This window comes from Rhinolophus ferrumequinum, chromosome 4 (assembly GCF_004115265.2).
Source record: "Rhinolophus ferrumequinum isolate MPI-CBG mRhiFer1 chromosome 4, mRhiFer1_v1.p, whole genome shotgun sequence".
NCBI lineage: Eukaryota > Metazoa > Chordata > Mammalia > Chiroptera > Rhinolophidae > Rhinolophus > Rhinolophus ferrumequinum.
Genome location: NC_046287.1, coordinates 3,055,031 through 3,073,431, shown reverse-complemented (window position 1 = coordinate 3,073,431; position 18,401 = coordinate 3,055,031). Strand labels below are relative to the sequence as shown.

Here is an 18,401-nt window from a genome sequence, read left to right as displayed (position 1 = left end):
GGAGGGCAACAGTACAATGGATGTAAATGCTGTCCATGAGACACTGGTTTTTTGAAGTGTAACAACAGGAAGTGCTGTCCACGAGCAGGCCGTGGTGTCATGGTTTATTCCAGTATTTGATATCTCCTTAGCCATTTATTTCTCCCAAGCCATGGAAGGTTAATCATATAATTTTTCCCATTTACAAACAAAAATAGTGAGCCACTATTATTACATCAGTTACAGGCTTTGGAATGAGAAAACTTGTTCAGAACTTGTTGTCACCTCTTAACAAAGTGAACATTCTTTACTAAATGACATATCTCCCTTGATTGTTACCTGTAACGTGGCAGACAGACTATACTGCACATATCCTACAGTGAGGCTCAGATACTATGAAAGCATTTCTGCTTTGTCGACCACAAAACAATATGTAGATACTGCTTTAATATTAAACTATGAGTTCTGTTTGCATTTGCTGCTCCTCTCTGGTATAATGATTGTTTTTCTATAAACATTCATTTATTTATACTTTTGCCCTTTTTCTAAAGATGTGACTTTTATTTTATTGGCATTTCCCTCCAAGGATGTATTATGTGGCCTGATATGTGATTTATTCAAGGGAATATTTATTCATATATATTTTATTCATATAAAATGATATGTAAATATACACAACATATGTATTGCATATGTATATCTGGAACAACATATGTATTTATACATATATATTTCCATAAATTATATGTGAATATAAATAATAAAAGAATGTTTTATATATTAATACAGAGGGTGCCAAAAATGTATACATATTTTAAGAAAGGAGAATTGTATTAAAATTATAATACTCAATATATACTGATAACAAAAGATGAATACAAGTCACGTTTGACTTCTGCAATTGCAAGAGGTGCTCAATGTAGTTATAATCAGTTTCCAGAAACTTCTGATTACGGGAAACTACTGCTTGAGCAACACTGACCAAAGTGTCCACTTGTCTACATTTTGTTGGCACCCTCAGTATATATGAAAGATATATATCCATGTATACATTCATTTATATTTCTATATATACATACATATGTGTATGTGTCTATATGTGTATAAGTATGGAGATCATGACTAGTGGAAATACAAACATAGACCAAAATGTTAAAAGTCAGTGTTGTTAAGATTGAATTTAATTTTGGATTCACTGAGTTTTCTGGTAATCGGGATGTAAAGAAAATCCTAGTATTACATGGTGTGCTTTATTTCAAAAGTTAATTGTTGACGGAAATAAGTTAAATAGAGCTTATTTAAATGGCATTTAATGATGTAACTAGCAATGTTCAAAACTACATTTTTGTAGTTTAGGTGCAGTAAATTGTGTAAAGCCATTACCTAGAGCACTTCTAGAATAAATCAGGAGTTTTATATGAGAAAGTCATTAGGAAGTTAGAATGTTATTTTTTTCTATCACTTTTATACATTTATAAACATTTGTTCAAGAGGACTCATGGTGATATACATGAGATATTACGAACTTGTAACTCTCATTTGTCACATAAATTATACAATTTTGTAAATAGGCTCCAAGACCTTTAGTCATGTGTTGTATGTGTTCAGTTCGATGTAACTTCCTCAGTAGCTTATGGTATTATTATTAATATATGGAAAACATGGGTCACTAAGATGCTGACTGAATAATATTATGGTGAGTGATGCATAATATCTGAATGTGAAATTTAGCTTTTCAACACTACTGTAATGGTGAGGTTGACAGGTTCAACTACAATGTTGGAGCAGATGGTATTTGTGGCTGATTGTTCTAATTTTCTTTGCCAACACTTTGTCGAATCATTAACTCTTCGATTTTCACCCGATGATTCCCTAGTCAGAAGTTTCTTGCATTACCATATAACTGCTGTTGATTTATTTCTAATCATATTGCAAGTACATATTTAGTGCGATAGCTGAATTATATTAACTTGGCTACAAGCAAAATGATGCAATTTAAAATATTGATTACAATAGTCTCTTTTCATAAATCATCCTTGTAATTCCATCAATCTTAAGTGTGTGATTAAATTGTTTGGTGTGATTTAGAAAATGCATTTTGATATAATTCAAAATGTGAAAAATGATGATTTTAAGTTGAAAAGTAAACAGTGCCCATTGTGATCAAGCAGTGGTATCTGGCAAATTGCATATGGATGGAGTAAAAACTGGATGATTTGGAGATGCTTTGTGTGAGTTACCTTGGAGAGAAGAAGCATCTTGAGACCTGCTTTAGGATAGCACGTTCTCTGCTGTGACATGAATTTGGGTTCCCAAGCAGATTTTATCTTTATTTTTACGGCAAATTTTATCTATACATATGAGAAATGTGAATTTAAGGAAATAACAATTTAAGTACCTAGGGAATCCCTGGTATATTCCCACATACCCATGGGAAAAGAATCCTCGTTTTATCACTAACCACAATTCTGGGTTACGGCCACATTAATACATAGGTGTTCTATGCGTATAGTGTATACATATTTATTTATATATTACAATATATTTACATGCTTATATCCAAACATATGTATGACTATATAGATACATAGTGAAACTATATAAACAAGGTATGACTGTTTATGTGCCTGTAAAATCTAATATGTATTTCCAATCTGAGAGCCTCTGAGCCCTCTTTTGTCATCTGTGTTTTGCTGTAGTTTTCCTTTTGTATTAAATGGTAACTGCCTTTTACAAGAAAGTGCCTTTGCTGGTGACAGATGGGAGAAATTGTTATGCTGGAACCCTGGATGGCATGTGCTTGTTTCTGAGACCCCTACACTCCGTTCCCCAAGCGTCATCCATTGCCGGTCCATCAGAGTTGACAGGTCTGCTCGCATCCCCTGGTCTGCCATCGTACCCTCTCCCCTCCCTGAGTCCTGCCACAGCTCCACAGTGACTGTCTCGGTGACTAGTCCCTGTAGAAGGTTATATGTTGCTCTCTGGTGAAACTTCAGTTTGAACCTTGGGCAGTGGACATACATTCATCACTCTTCATCCAGGGAGTCATAGTTCATGACATTCACAAGGTACTTGATAAACATTTTTGCTGAATTAAAAAAATAAAATAAAAAATGAAACCTCAATGGAGTGACTAACCTGAATACGAACAAGCAACACCTTAGACGACCTTTAAGCCATATAACCCGGCCTCCTGCGTCCTTCGTCGGCTCTGCCTAGCTGATAAATCCAATGCCTGCTCTTTCCACGTGTGCAACCTTGAGGTGACTTGTGTTTGCCGTTTTTCCCCTTATGAGAACTCTTCTCACTTTTCTATATCTAAACCTTCATCACCTTTCAAGGCCTGATTCAAAGACCGCTTCCTCGATGGCCGAGCTCTTTCGGGGTGAGCACAAAGCAGTCCTGATTTTCTCGAAAACAATCCCAGCTCTGCTCGGGAGCCAACGTTCTGACATAGATTACTATGAAATTTTTAAAACAAAGCTCATTCAGAATATGTGTCCTCATCATAAAAATTCCTTAAAGGGAAGATTTAAACCTGAAGTGTCTCTTTCTCCCTGGACTTAGTGTAACCTTGATGAGAAAGAAGACATGAAGTGTTTTTGTCTGTTGTGTGAAAGGAGCACTGGATGTAATGCACATTAAGACTGGCTTACTTAATTAACGTCTGTACGCATTGACCACACTTTCTTTCATCCCAAATGGTATGATTCTAGTATTAGTGCTGGTATCCATGCCATCCTATAATATCCTTTAGTTCATTTTCTGGTCCCAGAACCGTCAATAACCATACTGATGCCAACGCCCCATCTTTCCTTTGTAATATGTTTCCATAAACTAACGCCGTGAGGACAGGTGTCCACAGCTAGCTCAGTCTACAGGTGGCATGCGATATTAAGCATGCTTTGTGCTTAATTCAGGAGGCTGAGAGGTCAGTACACACCTGCAAGTTGACTGTTTCACAGCTGATGGAATGGATTGTTCATTTTGTTGTTCAAATGATGAAACAACAAAGCTTTGCCCTAACGTGTTCAGTTCCACTGATCTGCAGATGTTCATTATAGTTCCTTCTAACCCTCACTAATACTGACGTGGATGCCATTTAATTTGCATCAGACCTATCATGTCAAAATCTAGGTCACCCACAGAATATGACATCATTTCCTGCCTGGTCAAGTCATGATTTAGAAGGAAATATAAACTATGTCTATACGATTCATTTTAAAATTGAAAAATGGCTATCTATGATATGTGAAGATTAATCAAAACGAGTAATATGCAGAAACAATGGCAGCTAAATAATTTATTTAAAAATGGTTATATGGCTAAATAATATTTTATCAGTTAAATATTAGTTAACATTATCCATATAATGATGAGTAGGAGTTCCCAACATTAGAATTTGGGGGGATCTTATTTCAATAAGCTAAGGATAATAGAGATTTTGGTATTTTAGAACTTTCATTGCCAGTGACTTCTATGTTGGTAGAAAAGACTGAAAACATATGTCACAGATTCTGGTTGCCTGGGCTGGGGTTATCTTTTGTGTTCACCTGTGTATTTCCGATTTCCTAGTAGTACCCAGCACATAGTAGTCACTTAGTGAATATTCCTTAAAATAATGCTTAATTATTTGCATAAATAGGCCTTCAATAAAACTGATGATTTCGAAGATAGAATAAATCTAATTTTCCTGATATTTCCAGGAAAGTAATTATATATTCTAGGAAATAGGCTGAATCTGCCATGCATGTTATTAAATTTTTGTTTGAAATAATTCTCTAAAGGTTATTGCCTTTGAAACTTTACATCCCTTTCTCATTGAAATATAGTGATGAAGCTCGGAAATGGTTTTATGCAGTTATACAATCATTATTGATTATTTAACCAATAATACATGATTATAAACATTTAGCAAATGTAGAGAAAGTGGATGGAACTTCTTGTAAATATTCTCTTCAGCGTATGTTGTATTTGGATAATGTAAAACGGGCACAAAAACTGAGACTACTGTGATGTGTTCTAGAATGATTTTGTTGTATTTGATGAAACGCAGTGACAACCCCAGACATTTTCAAACAACGGTATGATTACTCCACGTGCATTTTCTAAAAGGCTACATGTCAGGGGTTTACCTAGGCTGTTTTCATGTTGAATTCCTGAGGATTCTTGGATTACTTAACGATGTGTCATTTTCTCCTGCTCTGTGTAACTTGAAGTTATTATAGCTCTGGAGACCCTTTTACAGGCACAACAGAGATGCTCGCCAGAGATTTGAACTTTCATGAACGTTTCTCTCGGGCTTCTGGGAAGAGCTAACACGTTCACTCGTGTTTGCTCACTATGATTAAAATAAAAAGCAAATCAGAAAGCTTCTGATATTTATTTTTAGAAACTCCCTTGTATGTAGGAAGAATTCAGAGACCAAAGCCTATCTGTAGGCCATAAATTAAACTTTTGTTTTAAGATAGGTTAGTGGCAGTTTTATGGTCTTTTATTTTTTCTATTTCTCTAAGAATGTTAACAAGTTTGATTTCTCTTCACAACACAGTCTCTGAGTGGAACTGATTTTATTTGTTTATTTTTAACAGAAAGATCTCTCATAGCATTTCATGTTTGATTTTTCCAAGCACAGTTTCTTCTAGAATATATTCCTAAGACCAAAACGTGCAGGATTTCTTTCAGCCCATGAATTAATCAGTGATGCTTATATCATTGATTTAGAAAGAGCTAATCATATTTTAAGTAGTTTTTCTCAACTACATAAATCACACATACATATCTACATCTGCTAGAGGGATCTTAAAAGAGGGCTGAAATGCCCCTTTTAGAACCCAATGTTGCTGTGAGTTTTGACAGATAAATAAGGCAAGTCTAATTTTGGGAAGAATTGTTCATGCTTAGAATTTTGTCAAGAAATGCATGGTTTAATGTGCTACATTCTGATTTAAGCAGTTTCACCTGTTTCTCAGGGGTGTAATAAAGCTTTATTGATAACATATCAATGGCAATAACTGCCTTGTAAGGAGGGTATAAGAAGTGTCTGTTTCTCTAAGAGCATCTACAATAATACACAAGAGAACACATTCTAGATCTTTCTATTCCAGCAACTTTAGGAAGAACGGCAATTTCTTTAAATACTATTTCTCTCTCTCTCTCTCTCTCTCTCTCTCTCTCTCTCTCTCTCTCTCTCTCTCTCTTTCTCTCTCTCTCTCTCTTTGTATTCACTCAGTAGTTTATGTCTTTAATGAACTAGGGAATGCAGAGTAAATTAGGGCTCTTCCTTTGTAATCGGCTACGGGAATGCTCCATGGACATATCTGACTTGGGCAGTGGTGATCCTAACTCCCAGATGCCAGACAGCCGCCAAGGGACAACTGTGTTTACTGCATCTGCGCACAGGGCGCCCCCTGAGCTCTGTGGGAGGAAATCACTGGTCGTGCTCCTCACCGAGGTTTCCTTTCCAGCTGTGCAAGAATTTCTGGTGATGTTCAAATCAAACTTGCATGAGTGACAGGGCATATACAATGCTGCCATTTCTTGGTCTCTTGCTGTATGAAGAAAAAGTTTGTTCATTCTCTGTTTTATTTATTTGTTTCATTCATTCATTCATTAATTTAATTTAATTTATGTCACTCAGAATGAATCTGCATGACTTATTCTAAAGTCTCTATCAGAAAATTCTAGCAAGAGAAAACGTCGGTTTAGGGATCAGTTAGTTCTCTGATTCAGGGCAAATTTCACCACGGCTTAGAGGAAAAAAATTCATACCTTTTCCTTATTTTTCTGTGATACTTAGTATTTTAAAACATATTCGTAAAATTAAATCATGTACAGAAAAGCGACTAAATGATTTAAAGGAAGCAAAGGAATGAATGAGCACAAATCTTATGTTACTGACTTAATGAGCCCATAGAAATTCTTTCAACCTATAAAAAAGGGTCTGGCTATCAGAGTCCCATCAGAACTTTGAGATAAGTACTGGGTACCATGTATCACAAAACATTTTAATTGAAACTACATGATGAATATTACATTTACTTTATTTTTTTTTTCAAGTCAATACTCACAAGTCAATATCCATTGCTGCCATGGGGTCATCACACCTCTAACTTTTATTAGATTGCATCTATTAAAATTGTGTCCCTCTAGAACAAAAATAGTCAAGTAACAGTTTTATGTCATTCAACTTAATATATTATTTTTAAAAAACTACTCCTGTTCAAATGGTGAAAATACAGTGGGCTAAATTTCCAGGTAGCTTGACCAAGGAAATCTCTCTGGTAAGAGTGCATATTCCCAATTGATATTTGGTCTTGCATTTCTTATTTAAGCAGATTAACTTGAAACCAGTGAAATGGAATTGTCTGCCTTCTCTTATTCAGCCTCTACTTCTCAACTTTCTAGACATGAGAAGAGATTACTGAGGCAGTGGTTGTTGATGTCACCGGAGTCTGATTTTTCTCACTTTGTCTTTTATGTGTTGCAATAATAATGCTTTTCACTTACATAGCAGCTTTCTCTCAAATGCTCGGATCACTTTACTGATAAAATCTGATTAATCCTTTAATTTCAGTGCACATTTCACTGAGTGGAATAGTACAGGAAATGAAAATCTTAGAACAAATATCCCTTTACTGTCTTGCTTTTAATATCATACCTATTTTATCCCACTCTTTAATTTCATATTGTGGGAAAGGTAGCAGTTTAATTTTATGCAGTTCAGACTAAAGGGTCTTACAGTTTTCCTGTAAACCATTTAATCTTCATGAACCAATTTATAAAAGTTCTATCTTCATTCTTTGTGCAATTTATTATATTGGTGATAGGCAAGGCATTTTCTTCGGCCTTTTCAATTTCCTCAGAGTAAATACATTGTTACATATGAATTATGAAAACTTCCAGTTGACTGCTTCTCATTAACTCACTGGAACGGTATAAAGATGCTGTTCAGTTATCTATGAAATGCAAAGTTATGTTATCTGCATATTTCCCTCAAAACCTAATTGGAAAGCATGTACACACACACACACACACACACACACACACACACATCCACACTTCTAATAAGTGTCACAGTTATCAAATAATAATGCCAAACATGCACCATGTGCTTCTGTGAGAAAAGCAACAAACAAACAAACAAAACAGTACAAAACAAAAGTAAGACTTCATTTAGTTTACCTATAATACTGAATATGAAGGTATAATCAAATTATTAATAGCTATGGAATAAATTACCAAAATAAGAAAGCAAAAACAGTGAAGTGTTCATATACAAAAGAAAAAAATTAATTGAGCAACTATGAGAAAAGCAATTCAAATAGTAGAGCCTGAAACATTTCCCATAAATAGTAAATCTTAAAATTGCTTTCCAATTCAGTACTGGGAACGAATATGGGGTCATGTGACAGAATTCTTTGAGATATTTCAAAATTATGTAAAATGATAAGGTTCACACACTTAAATAAAGTGTTGTGTTTATAAAGGCTAGTGAAGTAGTTACTAGATTAGCTGATCAGAGTAACTGGTATTTATATATACAGAGGGTGCCAAAAAAATACGTACACATTTTAAGAAAGGAAAAAAAAACTATTAAAATTGTAATAATATGTATCAATAAGAAAACATGAATTCAAGTCATATTTGACTTCTGCAATGACAAGAGGTGCTCAAAGTGGTTCCCATCAGCCTCCAGTAGTTCTGATTATGGCAAACTACTGCTTGAGCAACGTTGCCCAACGTGTCCACTTGTATATATTTTTTGGCACTCCCCGTATAATGCTTACACTGGGCTCCCCACTGTCCTAAGCACTTTACACGTACAATCCCCAAGATATCCCCAACAACATTGTGAGGGAGGAACTGGTCTCAGCCAGGTACAGAAGAGGACACTGTGACAAAAGGTGGCTGACTGCTGAGGGGACTGACTGCTGTAAGTGTACACACTTGATAAGGGACTAAACACACATGTCACCTGGCGCTGGTCACTGCAGTGGCCACTCACCACGTGTGTTTATTGAGACCTAGAAAATCGCTAGTCCAGACTGAGATGTGCTGACAGGTTAAGAATATACACTTGATTTCAAAGCTTTAGTATAAGGAAAAGACTGTGAAATATCTCACTAATTATATTTATCTTGATTACATGTTGAAATGATAGTATTTTGGATATCCTGAGATGCATGTCATTAAAACCATTTTTACTCATTTCTCTTTATATTTTTAAATGAGGCCACTAGAAAGTTTAAAATTACATATGTGGCTTGCATTTTATTTCTCTTGAAAAATATGGATTTGTACTCTAGTTGGGTGCTACAGACTGGACCCTCAGATGCAGTGGCTCGCGTTCAAGAATGAGTGAACTGAGATTGAGACTCTGAAGGTCTCCTGGCCCTGTCGTATAATTAGCAGTAGCTTGGCTTTGGCAGTGCTTTTAAAAGTCCTGTTCACTACCATTGATTTAAATTTTAACTATTGTATGCCCCGCATGTTGTTGACAATCAGTCCTTGACCAGGATTCTGTTTTATTTATTTATTTTTTAATTTGTGGAAAGTTATTTTTTGTCTGTTTAGTTTCGTTTTGATTTTTTACCCACAGTAATCCGTGTTGCCTTAATTTCTACTTGTCTTTTTTTGGGAATGAAATAAATATGTTTATATTTTAATTTTTATTATAAAGAATATAATTCTCTGGTTGAGTATAACTATGGGCTGTGTATGCTGTTGGCACTTCATTTCATCCGTGTTAGATTTCGGAATCACAGAGGAGGTTCAGTCCCTGCTTCTACCACTTGCAAGTGGCACCTGCCTGTCAAAGCACCACTCATCCTGGGTCTCAAACGGCTCTCCTGGTAAAAGGGGAAATGACAGTGGCCAGGTCTTTAGATTTTAATGGACTTTTAGTGGGATAAGGTAAGTGAGGTTTGTATCCGATATCTTGATGCATATATGCTCAAAATTATAGCTATTTAATTCCGTTTGCATTTTAATTTTCCTGTTTTGTATCATGTTCAAAGACATCTCTGAACAGGGTGCATGTACTGAAGATAGATATCTGAGAGTTCTCTCCACAGCCCTAATTAATACCTGCAGCATTTGTACTGGTCCTGCTTAACTCCATCTGTACCCAAACCACTTGTGATGGAGTATTGTGGTTCTGTATTCAAGGGTGAGGCTTAACCCCGGAGTGAGTATTTACAGTGTTTTGGCCCAAAGATTTTAATGCAACAAGATAAATAAACTACCCCAGATTTTTGTGGTTTACAAACAGCTCTTGGGGGAAATCGGGAATATTGCCCTCTCCCTAATTTAGTCATACGTTGATTCTATATTCATTTAACAAGGAATAGATTTCTATCTTTAAGAATTTTGTCCCAAATCACAGAAGAACAGAAAAGGCAAGTATTTTCATGGTACAAGTAGATAATCTCATTTTAGGTTTGACTTAATAAGCCTTTAGTATTTATTATCCAATTAAATGGAAAGCCTTTTGAAGGTAATAGAAAAATATTTTAGATTACTAAATCATCATTCAATTAATCATTAACTGCCCTAGGTCAGGGTGTCTTGTGGCTAAAAACATACACATTCCCTGCCTTAAGGAGCCAACACCCTACGGAGAATTAAGGGCGTTATGTAAATTATCAGATGAATAAATGCTACTAAGGACAGGTGCCATGTGCAGAGAGAGTGAGTGACAGCTGCATCTGACCTGAGGGAGACAGGGAGGCTTCCGTGAGAGGCATGACATTGCAGTTGAGTCCCAAGGGTGAGTGGGTATTGAACAGACAAAACAGGAAGGAAGTTTTATAAATGAAGCAGCATACAGGGAGGTCTTAAATTGGAAAGGGGATTAAAGTATTTCTTTCAGATTTGGAAATAGTGTCAAAACAGGTCATGGCATTCTGTTTAAGAATGCTTTCTAATACATGTGTTTTATTTGGCTTCTCAAAAGACCAAAACAAAAACAGTAACACACAAATTAAGATTTTGGCCCCAGCTATCCATCTGTAAATTTTAGAAAGTTGTCAGAGAATGTCCTTTCCTGGTTGGCTTCTTCTTCTCCAGTGTCAGCCATGAAAACACAGCATGAATTTTCTAAAAATTAACTTTTGATGTTCCAATCACTAATTTAACTGCCCTCCCCACCCCCACCCCGGAATACCTGAAACATGTGTTTTTCTTGTACCCACTTCTAGAGTTGTTAGTAGGGAATGAAAGCCTGGCTATGTGATGACTGAAAGCAAAAGTTTTAGCTTAGCTTAGCCAACTTCCCATTAATTAAAAAATCTAAACGCCATGCATGGGACAAAACAAATTACATACAGAAGTACAGACACATTTCATTTTATGTGGATAGAGTCTTTATAAGGGATAATGTAGTAGTATTTATTTTTTTAAATTTTCTTAAATTTATTAGGGTGACATTGGTTAGTAAAATTATACAAATTTCAGGTGTACATTTCTATGTCATCTATATGTCAGATTGTGTGTTCACCACCCAGAGTCAATTCTCCTTCCATCACCATATATTTGACCCCTTGTACCCTCTTCTACCACCTCCCTGCCCCTTACCGTCTAGTAACCACTAAACTGTTGTCTGTATCTATGTTTTTTGTCTGTCTTGTTCGTTTGTTGCTTTCTGTTTTATATCCCACATATGAGTGAATTCATATGGTTCTTGACTTTTTCTGTCTGACTTATTCTGCTTAGCATGATAATCTCTAGATCTATCCATGTTGTCACAAATGGCAGTATTTATCTTATGACCAAGTAATATTCCATTGTATATATTTATTTGTATGTTTACACATATAATATTTAATATGTAATATTTATTTGGACACAGTTATATTGTGAATATTATTCTTTAAGAAATCTCCAGGAAAATATTAATCATTTGGCTGTAATATCTAATGAATTAAAATGTGGATGGAGGATAGTAAGGGAATTACGATATTATTAAACCCAGTTTAATTAGAAATATGTGCAAGTGGTCAAATATGTATAAGTAGTTATTTATACATACAGTGTTCGTAAGTTGCAGGTAATAGTTGGAGGCTTACTGCTTAAAATTTGGGGTATTTGATAGGAGATTTTGAATCAACTGTTTCGTCCCATGGTGATACTCTAAAACCTCTTGATATGGATTCATAATTGTATTAACACGTACAACACATTGAATTGATTTTGTTGTTCTCCTTCAAGAGAGTTTTCTCCTAATTTTTAAAAACTGCATTTTTATGCAGAAAGAGAAATGTCTGTGAATTCAGACCCAAGCAATAGATGTATTTGTCATGAATGGATCCAACAGTTGTCCTGAATTAAGAGCTGTGACTGCTTTTATTAGTAATAAGATCCATCTGTGCTGCTCTGTTTCATTTGGCAGCCAGTGGTGGTAAAGCTTGTAAAGCTTGTATTAATCTTTCTCAGACGGTAAAGTGAAACTTTCTGAGACACGACTGAGAGAAAGGGCAATGTGTCACCCAATTATAGAGCGAGATGTTGTTGGCCACTCATATTCTTGAATAATGATTTCTATCCGTGACCCAAAATGATTCAGCTCGGTCCTTAGACAACATAGTTGCAGAATATTTGACTCAAATGTGTTTGAGAGTTATGGAGAGAGGACTTTTCAATCCTGAAATCACTTGTCACTGTAATATACGACTCTTGGCCTGGAGACCGTGAAAGATGATCCTAGATTCTAAATGTTTTATGCTTTATGTTTTCTCCCAGCTGGTAATCTTTCTGAGTGGTCACTTCCAAGAGAGTGTGTTTCAAAACCAATGTGTTCTAAATGGTTGAAACCACTTGGCCAAAGAATGTTCGTTTGATTGCTGCCTGGGTTCTGATTAATGTTCAGGTGAGCGCATTGCATTATGTCTGTTTTTATAATGGTGGTGCTCCCTCCTCCAGCAAGCATGTATTCTAGGTTCTTCATGGCCCAGGACTACATTTCATCCTGAGGGTATGCTTGAATCTTTTTATATTCACCAATGGAATATGACGGGGTTGGAAATTTGAACAGTTTCTATGGTATTAGTCTTTATTGGGTCACTTCACTTATTTACATGCAAAGTATTTTATTTTAAAATGATCTATGGTGTTGAAGACACTTCACATGCATTAGTCTCATAATGTAAGCAGCGCTCTCCTGTTTTTGGCTTAGTATCTTCATCTCCATTTCAGATCTCAAGCAAGTGAGAGTGAGAAAGGTTAAATGACATGATCAGGGAGTATGGCCTGGTCGCAACCAAGAGTGCCAGCATGAGGCTGCAGACTTCTAATCTCAGACTTCTCAACCTACCAGCCCTCCTGGCTAGATTAAGCAAGATTTAAGTCACCTAAGGAGTAAGAAATGATTTGCCACAGAAGATCACAGGGCAAAGAAGACCACACATTGGTACAGTGCTTCATAATTTTTAAACGGCATTTAGTTCTTATATAAAGTGAAACATATTACAGATAATAACGAGGCTGTATTAAATATATACATGAGAGGGAGAGAGGATGCAAAAGACACACATGTTCTTGAATCACAATTTTAGGACTCGAGGGATCTCGAAAATTATCTCACTATTCAAATAAGTAAACTAATGTCCAGGAAAAAAAAAATAAGCATGACAGCAAAATCAGGTCTATACCTATTTGATATCATAATTTAATGTATCAGTTTGATAGCTGGATGCCTTAAACAATCTCCAAAGCTGGACTGCTTTATTACAAAGCTTGTTTTCTTCCCGCCTTTTTCCACGTGCAAAATTGCTCTGTGTGTGTTTACCAGGAAGCAAAAATTAATTTTTAGTTCCTATCTCTTAATTGTTAATTGTGCTGTTTTTAAGTGGTTTGTTTTTTAGAAGAGCTCTTTTCTGAATGTCTCACAATGTGACTTTTTTTCAGTTATTAACTGCTTTTGTTCTGTTGGTTTTCCAATGTTAATAATTAGAGGCCCATATTCTAAGTCCCTTAGAAGATGTATTTTAACTCTTCTGGTTAAATATGGTCTGAGTTTAGTGGTAATTGATTCTTTATTTACTTCCATTCAGAATACAGGCATATTTAATTCTGACTTGTAAAGGAAAATGTTTTTCATCATTGTAGGCATAAGTATAACTATTGGTCACAAAACTAGGTATCCAGAAAATAATACGCACTCTCTCATACTATTTTATTGACCTTTATGAGATGTAGTTTTCAGATGTGATCTGACAATTGAGTCTCTGGCACAAGATACAGTGCCTTTCATATATGAAACGCTCATTAAAGACGTGTGTTGAGTGAATGGCCAAACTCTTAATGGAGGCTAAGTATGGGCTATTTACACTTACCAGGTGTTTACACAATGTTTTCATTTAATCCTCAAGACATGCCTACGGCGTAGCTATGATGAGGGTGTCCCGTGAGGAGACTGAGCTCCAAGATAGGGCATTGGAAAAACAGAGCACCGAATGCCTTGCTAATAGTCTATGAGAACATTCATATCAGTATTTCAAAAGGTCACTAGACTAGACATTCAGTGGGAAAATCAGAAAGAGCTTAAGTTTATTTCACTGATGTTAGGTTTTCTTTTTTTTTTTTTTTTTTAATTAAATCGGATGGTGGTTGGGAGCCATAGATCTTTTCGGTAATTAGAATCTACAAAGGAAACAGTTGAAAGATATACTCTATTTTACAAATAAAAGAACTGAGATTGGATGAGTCTGACTTGATCCTGATGAAGTGCTGGTCTAGTGAGTGTCAGAATCAGATTTCAGCACAGGGCTGTGGGCCCCGAAACCTACTTTCCTTCCCTTCATGCAGCGCCCTTTCGTAGAAGAGAGACAAAAACTAATATATATGAAATAGTTAATAACTGATGTTGATTAAATTAATAGTAATCAGTAGAAAATGTAACCTGCTTTATATTTCAAAGGTAATTTCTATTAATTCTTCATTGTAGGCGAAGGGAACAAGTTCCATTAATGCTGTTTTACGGAGGTATTTTTGAGCAAGCCGTAAATTATAACTTTAGATTAGATTCAAAAGTTTGGAATTGATCATTCCTTTGGAAAGTGGCCAGGATCGCCTTAATGTATATTAACAATGAGCTAATATTAGTGAATATTCCCTTTTAGAGTAGAAATTCATTACACACACGATCTTTAAATAAGACTTATGAAATGCTCCTTTCTATAATATATGACTTTTTTGTGTGCATGACATCACAATCCCTTTATATATTGAATTGTAACTTGCATGGGAGAAAACAAAATGATGTCTGGTGACTTTCGAGCTAGTTCTAATAACATAAGCATTCATCAGGAAGGACGTATTGTATGTTTCACGGACTAAGTGTGGCTAAAGTCACCCACCCTACAAAATCACATGTATTCATATATCAGGAAGCAAGGACAAATATGACAATACAAGTTTGTTCAAATATTTATATGTCTCTTTGCGAGAGAATATCAAAAATATGTGGGGGGGAATGTTTTTACAAAATGAATAAGGCATTTTAAAGTTATCCGAAACAGAAACCTATCACGACACTGAAAGGACACCCATAGACTTGATGAATTCAGTATCAGAAAAACCACTGTGAACCCTTCATAAAGTAATGGTTACTTGAAGATTACAGTCTCTCAAGTTGTTTGAAAGTGTGCACCTTGTGGCCGTTTCTTCCAAATGCTGTCTTGTTTTTATTGTTTTATTTTTGTTTTATGTTTTCTTTTGGAGTCCACTGTCGGATGGAAAATATGGGAAAGGTTAATTCCCCAGCTGGATGACTTGCGGGGATGTTCCTCACCACTGCCGTCGCCCCATACACGCAGGCACGCACGCATGCGCACATGAGCTGTTCCTCCATAGGTGCCTGGTCGGGGGCCCAGGGTGCAGTGGGAACAGGAGGTGAGAGGACCCTCGCCGGAGCCAAAAATGAGCATCTGTGTATCCGTGGGAGTGGGCTGCCTAGGTGCCTGTGTACTGCGGCCCTTGGATTTCGAGGGTCCCCTCGATCTTAAAACTTGGACAGATGACATCTCACCATCACTGAGCTCACGCTAGGCGTGTGCATTCCTGCACTTTGCAGACATTTGAGTGTCTGTGATGTATCTAGACTGAAGAAATAGAATGCCAAGCTTCGCGTCAATTACAGACTGAGTACATATGGAAGGAAGAGGTGATGAGCGAACGTAGTAAGCACAGCGGCTACCTGAGTGGTGGTCCCCATCCTGTCCTGCGTTATTCCCCATCCATGAAACACAGCGGCCTCGATAATCTGGAAAAGTCACTCTCCTTTGCCAGTCTAGAGACTTATTTTACTCCCACATTGTATTGTTTTTTGTTTGTTTGTTTGTTTTTCCCCTTTTCTTCTTTTCCTCTGTTTTATTATTATTTTTTTTTAGTCTCACAAAGTTTCTGGTATTTTGTTTATTTATTTATTTATTTATTTTGCCACAACTGATGCTGAACGGTGAGGAGTTTGGGCTAATGCGTGAAAGGATAGCACCACCTCATTAGACAAGCTGAGGACGTGGGTGCAGGGTGACCTGGGTTTCAGAATCCGGAATGCGATAAGGCACATATGCAGCCACCCACTTCCGGTGGCGATGGAGATAGAAAAATGTAAATGCGTGAAGATGTCTTCCTGTTCTCTACCCTTTATATCCCGGTTCCCTCAGAATTGCCTTAAGGACGCCTTTCCATAAAAAGCAAACTAAAAAGAAAGAAGTCATCAGATGCTCTCAGGTCTCCTAAGGGCTGACTTGCTGAGATAGGACCCCAGGGAGAGTGTGGCCCTGCCCCTGCCATCTCCTTTGGATTTCCCGTTCTGGCAGCAGGAGCAGTTCATAGCTTGCCTTCCTCTGCTTTTATCCTCTTAGTCTGTGTGACTTCACACTTTATTTTGAAATTGGAGATGACTTGAAAAAGCTGCCAAATAATATGTGAGTCTCGAGGTGGTTACAGTCCGGTACAGCCTGGTGAAGGGCACAGTCCATCTGAGGCTGACATTTATTTAAGGGAAAAGAGATGACATGCAAGCTGTTATTTTTCCCCTCATTTTACACCTACAGCTTAGTTTTTCTTCACTCCTTTTGCATTTTATTTAGGAATCTGTCAAATGGTGAATTTGAAATATTAAAGAGATCAAATTGAACTCAAACAGTTTTGCTTCTCATTAACAACTTGGCTTAAAAATAAGGAAAGGAGGCTGATTAAAAAGAAATAAGAAAGACTTTCCTTAGAGCAGTTGAAGTTTAAAACACAACGTAGAGGAAGGTACAAAGATTTCCCACTTGTGCAAAGGAGGCTGATTTTTAAAAGCCACAATCAGTAGATCTCAGATCGGTGGTATCTATTTAATTAATTCAAAAGGTGAACTCAGTCTCCTAAAGCTAAGAACTGAGGCTGATGGCTCTGGAACAAGGTCTGTGTCCTGCCCACCCTGCTGGGGTCAGTCCCCTGTGCCACCAGCCCACCTCCCATTGCCCCTCCCCACCAGTCACAGGGTGAGGACTCAAGCATAGATGGCTGACACTTACTGAGCATTAGCCCCGCTCCCTCTGCAGCCAATCTGGAAAATTCTGGGGCTTCATGGTCCTCACAGCTTCCCTGTGGGGTCGGGCAAAAGATATCCCTGTGGGATTTGCTGGGTGTTGCACTCTGGCCTGCCCTCCTTCCTTTCCCTCCAACGACTACTGGTTTTATCAGAAAACACTTTTCAAAAGTGAATACTTGTCTCCAGGCATATTTCTGGGGAATGCAGCCTGAGACAAAGGTTATTCATTTTTTATTTTCCTTTGTATATGAAAATATTTTATAGAAAACAAAAATAATATACGTTACAAAAGATATCAATTTTTTGCTATCCAAAGATACTTACTATTATCATTTGACATTGTTTTCCAGACTTTTTTTTAAAAGTGACAAAAATGAGAAACCACAATGTAGTGTGTGTAAGAGTGAGTGTGTCATGTTTATAACTAGATGCATAATTTATTTTACCAATCCAAGTTTTTTTTTTTAATATTTGGGTTGTTTTCTATATGCATTAAAATATATAATGCTGGAAAGAACATCCTTAAACATATCCCTTTGTACATTGTCACTTTTTTAAACTTCTGATGCATTCCTAGAAGTAGAATTTCCAGGTGAAAATGTATAGCCATTTGACATAATGCCAAATTCTTAAAGAAATCCTATACTGAATTACTTACCCCAAAGCAGTGAAAATAAAGTCCCGGATTTCCTAACAGCTGTGTGAATGCTCTGGGATTATCTTTTTTAGCAAGCATGTACTTATACTGCATTGTTTCAATGTGTATTTCTTTGGTTATAAATTAAGTTGAATCTCTTTCATAGACTTATTAACTGATTTATCACTCCTTTTATGAATTGGTCGGCTACATCAATTTTATCATTTGCCATGTTATGGTTGC

The 18,401-nt window shown here is 36.5% G+C and overlaps 1 protein-coding gene across 1 annotated transcript in view; it reads left to right on the top strand.

Annotated features, from left to right (window-relative positions):
* Positions 1-18,401, top strand: part of CSMD1 (CUB and Sushi multiple domains 1) — a 1,609,724-nt gene that overhangs the window by 135,393 nt on the left and 1,455,930 nt on the right. The gene's annotated exons all lie outside the window — the stretch shown is intronic.